The 5,616-nt window shown below is 46.0% G+C and overlaps 1 non-coding gene across 1 annotated transcript; it reads left to right on the forward strand.

Moving 5' to 3' along the window:
* The first annotated feature begins 747 nt into the window (after positions 1–747).
* LOC115932188 (U6 spliceosomal RNA) lies at positions 748–853 on the forward strand. Its single transcript, XR_004068506.1, has one exon. It is a non-coding gene; the product is annotated as a U6 spliceosomal RNA (small nuclear RNA).
* The last annotated feature ends 4,763 nt before the right edge of the window (positions 854–5,616 follow it).

The raw sequence follows: 5,616 nt of genomic DNA on the forward strand, positions 1-5,616 counted from the left end.
AGTTAGCCGGGTGTGATGGCACATGCCTGTGGTCCCAACTACTTGGGAGGCTGAGGCAGGAGAATCACTTGAACCCAGGAGGCAGAGGTTGCAGTCAGCTGAGATCGTGCTACTGCACTCCAGCCTGGGCAACAGAGTCAGACTCCATCTCAAAAAAAAGAAAAAAGAAAAAGAAAATGGGCACTGACAAAGGTGAAGTTACTGCTCACGGTTATGCAGATAAGAGGTGGAGGAGGCAGTGTTGATAGTCAGGCTTATCTGACTTCTGCATGTGACACCGGAGGAGGCAGCAAGGCAGCCTGCCAGAGAACTGCAAAGGCAGGGCTCCCCAAGACTTTAAGGAGCTTTGGGAAGTCCACTCAACTGAGAAATGAGGGAGAAGGGAGTTAAAGGAAATAAACTGCATTTATTTACTATTTTATTTTTTATTATAGTCAGGCGCAGTGGCTCACACCTGTAATCCAACACTTTGGGAGGCCAAGGTGAGAGGATCGCTTTGGGCCAGGAGTTCAAGACCAGCTAGTCAACATAGCGAGACCCCGTCTCTATAAAAAGAAAAATTTTTTTAAAAATCAGCTGAGCGTGGTGGTGAGTGTCTATAGTCCCTGCTACTCACGAACCTGAGGCAGAAGATTGCTTGAACCCAAAAGTTTAAGGTTGCAGTGAGCTATGATTGCACCACTGCACTCCAGCCTGGGCAATAGAGCAAGACCCTGTCTCAATAAAAGGAAAAGAAAATGCTATCACGTGCTCTCTTTGGCAGCACATATACTAAAATTGGAATGATACAGAGAAGATTAGTATGGCCCCACACAAGGATGACATGCAAATTCATGAAGTGTTATTCCTCAGAGAGCTAAAAGCAGAACTACCATCAACCCAGCAATCCCATTACTGGGTATATACCGAGAAGAATATAAGTCATTGTACCATAAAGACACATGCATGCAAATGTTCACTGCAGCACTGTTCACAGCACCAAAGACATGGAATCAACGTAAATGTCCATCAATGGCAGATGGATAAAGAAAATGTGGTGGCTGGGTACGGTGGCTTATGCCTGTAATTCCGGCACTTTAGGAGGCCGAGGCGGGCAGATTACCTGAGGTCAAGAGTTTGAGACCAGCCTGACCAACATGGAGAAACCCTGTCTCTACTAAAAAATACAAAATTAGCCAGGCGTGGTGGAACATACCTGTAATCCCAGCTACTCGGGAGGCTGAGGCAGAAGAATCGCTTGAATCCGGGAAGTGGAGGTTGCTGTGAGCCGAGATCATGCCATTGCACTCCAGCCTGGGCACCAAGGGTGAAACTCCATCTCAAAAAGAAAAAAGAAAAGAAAAGAAAAGAAAAGAAAAGAAAAGAAAAGAAAAATGTGGTACAGATACACCATGGAATACTAGGCAGCCATTGAAGAGAATGAGATCATGTCTTTTGGGGAAATGTGGATGGAGCTGGTGGCTATTATCCTCAGCAAACTAGCGAAGAAACAGAAAACCAAATACTGCATGTTCTCGCTTATAAGTGGAGACTAAATGATAAGAACTTGTGAACAAACACAAAGAAGGAAACAATAGACACGGGGGTCTACTTGAGGGTGGAGAGTGGGAGGAGAGAGAGGAGCAGAAAAGATGACTATTGGGTACTGGGCTGAATCCCTGGATGATGAAAGAGTCTGTAGAACAATCTCCATGACACTTGTTTACCCATGCAACAAACCTTCACACGCACCCCCAAACCTAAAAATTAAAAAGAAATGTGGCTGAGCGCAGTGGCTCATGCCTGCAATCCCAGCACTTTGGGAGGCCGTGGCAGATGGATCACCTGAGGTCAGGAGTTCGAGACCAGCTTGGCCAACATGGCGAAACCCTGTCTCTACTAAAAATACAAAAATTAGCCAGGCGTGGTGGTGCACGCCTGTAATACCAGCTGCTTGGGAGGCTGAGGCAGGAGAATCACTTGAACCTGGGGGGGCGGAGGTTGTAGTGAGCCAAGATCACACCATTGCACTCCAGCCTGGGCAACAAGAGGGAAACTCCGTCTCAAAAAAAAAAAAAAAAAAAAAAAAAAATGTAAAAACAGACGATATACCAAAAATAAAATGGCAAAAAAAAGAAAACGCTATCACAATCACCATGTATCTCCCACTGGCTAACCCTGTATTTGACATTTATTTGAGCAAAGTGCAGGAGAATGGAGATGCAGTGAAGAGCAAGAAATGAAATTAACTGTAACAAGTAGTTATAAGAACTTAAAATCTTTTGTGTTTAACTTAGGTAGCTATGGTAGGCAGAATAATGGCCCCCAAAGATGTTCACATCCTAATCCCCAAAACTTGTGAATATGTTACATTATGTGGCAAGGGGGAACTGGGGTCCTAGATGGAATTAGGAATGCTAATCTGGCCAGGCATGGTAGCTCATGCTTGTAATCCCAGAATTTGGAAGGCTGAGGCAGGAGGATCACCGGAGCCCAGGAGTTCGAGACCAGCCTGGGCAACATAGTGAGACCCCATCTCTAAAAATTAAAATAGGCTGGGTGCAGTGGCTCATGCCTGTAATCCCAGCACTTTGGGAGGCTGAGGCAGGTGGATCATAAGGTCAGGAGTTCAAGACCAGCCTGGTCAATAAGGTAAAACCCCGTCTCTACTAAAAGTACAAAAATTAGCCAGGCATGGTGGCAGGTGCCTGTAGTCCCAGCTACTCAGGAGGCTGAGGCAGGAGAATCACTTGAACGTGGGAGGCGGAGGTTGCAGTGGGCCAAGATCACGCCACTGCACTCCAGCCTGGGTGACAGAGTGAGCCTCTGTCTCAATAAATAAATAAATAAATGAGTGAATAAATAAAACAAAATAGAGGAATGCTAATCTGCTGACCTTAAAATAGGGAAGTGATCCTGGATTATCTGGCTGTGCCTAATGTAATCACAAGGATTCTTAAATGACGAAGAATCATGAGAGTCAGGGAAGGGAATGAGGCCACACAAGCAGAAGTCAGAGGCTGGAGTGAGTGATATGATTGCTGGTCTTGAAGATGAAAAGAGGCCACAAGCCAAGGAATGCAGACAGCCTCTGGAAACTGGAGATGACAAGAAAACAGGCTTTCCAGCTGGGCGTGGTGGCTCACGCCTGTAATCCCAGCACTTTGGGAGGCCAAGGTGGGCAGATCACGAGGTCAGGAGTTCAAGACCAGCCTGACCAAAATGGTGAAACCCCGTCTCTACTAAAAATACAAAAATTAGCTGTGTGTGGTGGTACGCACCTGTAATCCCAGCTACTCAGGAGGCTGAGGCAGGAGAATCACTTGAACCTAGGACGTAGAGGTTGCAGTGAGCCAAGATCGTGCCACTGCCCTCCAGCCTGGGTGACAGAGTGAGACTCTGTCTCCAAAAAAAAAGAAAAGAAAACAGACTTTCCCCTAGAGCCTCCCGAAGGGGCATAGCCCCGCTGACACCTTGATTTTAGCCTGGTGGGGCTCATTGAGACTTCTGATCTCCGGAACTGTAAGAGAATGTGTGTTGTCTCAAGCTGCTAATTTGGGGTGATTTGTTACAGCAGCCATAGGACAATAGCACAGTGGGAGGTCATGGAAATCTGCCATCAGGCAGTGACTCTTGAACTGAAATCTGATGGAATAGGAGGGAAGGGTCTGACACATTTCGCAGGTAAGTTTGGCACAGCTTGGCTGGGCACGGTGGCTCACACCTGTAATCCCAGCACTTTGGGAGGCCGAGGTGGGCAGATCACGAGATCAGGAGATCGAGACCATCCTGGCTAACACGGTGAAACCCCGTCTCTACTAAAAATACAAAAAATTAGCCGGGCACCGCCATGGCTGGCACCTGTAGTCCCAGCTACTCGGGAGGCTGAGGCAGGAGAATGGCGTGAACCCGGGAGGCAGAGCTTGCAGTGAGCCGGGATTGCGCCACTGCACTCCAGCGTGGGCGACAGCGAGACTCCGTCTCAAAAAAAAAAAAAAAAAAAAAAGGTTGGCACAGCTGGAGGAGGCATGTCCTAGGAGAGAGGTGGGTGAGCTCTGTAGGTTTCCAAGCAGGCAGGGCCAGGTAGGCCACATTCAGTATATTGGTCCTCCTTTTTTTTTTTCTAGAGATGGAGTCTTGTTGTGTTGCCCAGGCTGGTCTTGAAATCCTGGCCTCAAGTGATCCTCCTGCCTCAGCCTCCCACAGTGCCGTGATTACAGGAATGAGCTAGCACACCTGGCCAACGCTTCTAAAAGCAACAGAAGCTGGGCATGGTGACACACACCTGTAATCCCAGCTACTCAGGAGAGTGAGGCAGGAGAGCCCAGGAATTCGAGATCAGTCTGGGCAACATAGCAAGACCTTATCTCAAAAAAAAATTATTTTAATTTAAAAACAAAGCAATGGGAATCCACTGAAGGACTTAATTTCGAGGATGGCATCAGCAAAATTTTGCTTAATAAAATCGTTAATTTCAGATTAATCCCTACCTCACTACACCTAATTTATCTCACACAGTTCTCAGAATGCAAATTAATATTAACCATAGACAATTAAAAAGGCAAACAGACTGGGAAAATGTCACATGATAAATTCCTGAAAATGTCACATGATAAATTCCTAAGTCAACTACAAATTATTTGCACATTATCCCCAGACATTGTCTCCTCCCATAAAAATGAGTAATTAAAAGTTGACACTAACACCAGGAAAAGTCTGGTTGATACTTTGTTTCAAATGGTTGAGATTAATGAATACAGTAACACAAGATTTGCTTTCATACTAAAATCGAGGTGAAATTTGGAATAACATAGGCCAGGCATTTTCTGTTGACCATCAAGTGTGGTGTGACATCTAGTGGCCAAATTACCAACTTTATTTCTTCCTTCCTGGCTTGATTTAAACATACTAGATACAATGTACCTTGAGGCCAATAAACATTGAGAAACCACTATGTGTTAAAAGTTAAATTGACTGTAGGGAGAGTCAAGTGAAAAATGTGTTGCCTCTGATTCTCTTGGAGCTTGCAGACTCAGTAGAAGGTGGAAAGACAAGTATTTAGATATTCTTTTTTTTTTTTTTTAGAGTCTCGCTCTGTCGCCCAGACTGGAGTGCAGTGTCACGATCTTGGCTCACTGCAACCTCCGCCTCCCGGGTTCATGCCATTCTCCTGCCTGTACTAGCTGGGACTACAGTCTCCCGCCACCATGCCCGACTAATTTTTTGTATTTTTAGTAGAGACGGGGTTTCACCGTGTTAGCCAGGATGATCTGATCTCTTGACCTTGGATCCACCCGCCTCAGCCTCCCAAAGTGCTGGGTTTACAGGCGTGAGCCACTGCGCCCGGCCTCGTATTTAGATATTCTAATAGTGGGCAGATGATTGCAGTACTTGCTATGACTCTTTTTCCACCTTCTAGCAGGTGTTAGGCAACCAAATGGAAATGAGGGAGCCCTGGGCTGGAGATACAGATTTGAGATCCGTTAGTGAGCAGGTTACTGTTGAGACTTCAGTGTGGAGGATACACAGGAACGCTTAGCACTGTGACTGATACAGAACAGTTGCTCAACAAATATTCGCTACCATGAAAAAGCATCCAATCAAAAGTGTCAAATGCTGTGATTGCAAGAGGAGGAC

The sequence above is a fragment of the Gorilla gorilla genome, chromosome 1 (genome assembly GCF_029281585.2).
Source record: "Gorilla gorilla gorilla isolate KB3781 chromosome 1, NHGRI_mGorGor1-v2.1_pri, whole genome shotgun sequence".
Taxonomy (NCBI): Eukaryota; Metazoa; Chordata; class Mammalia; order Primates; family Hominidae; genus Gorilla; species Gorilla gorilla.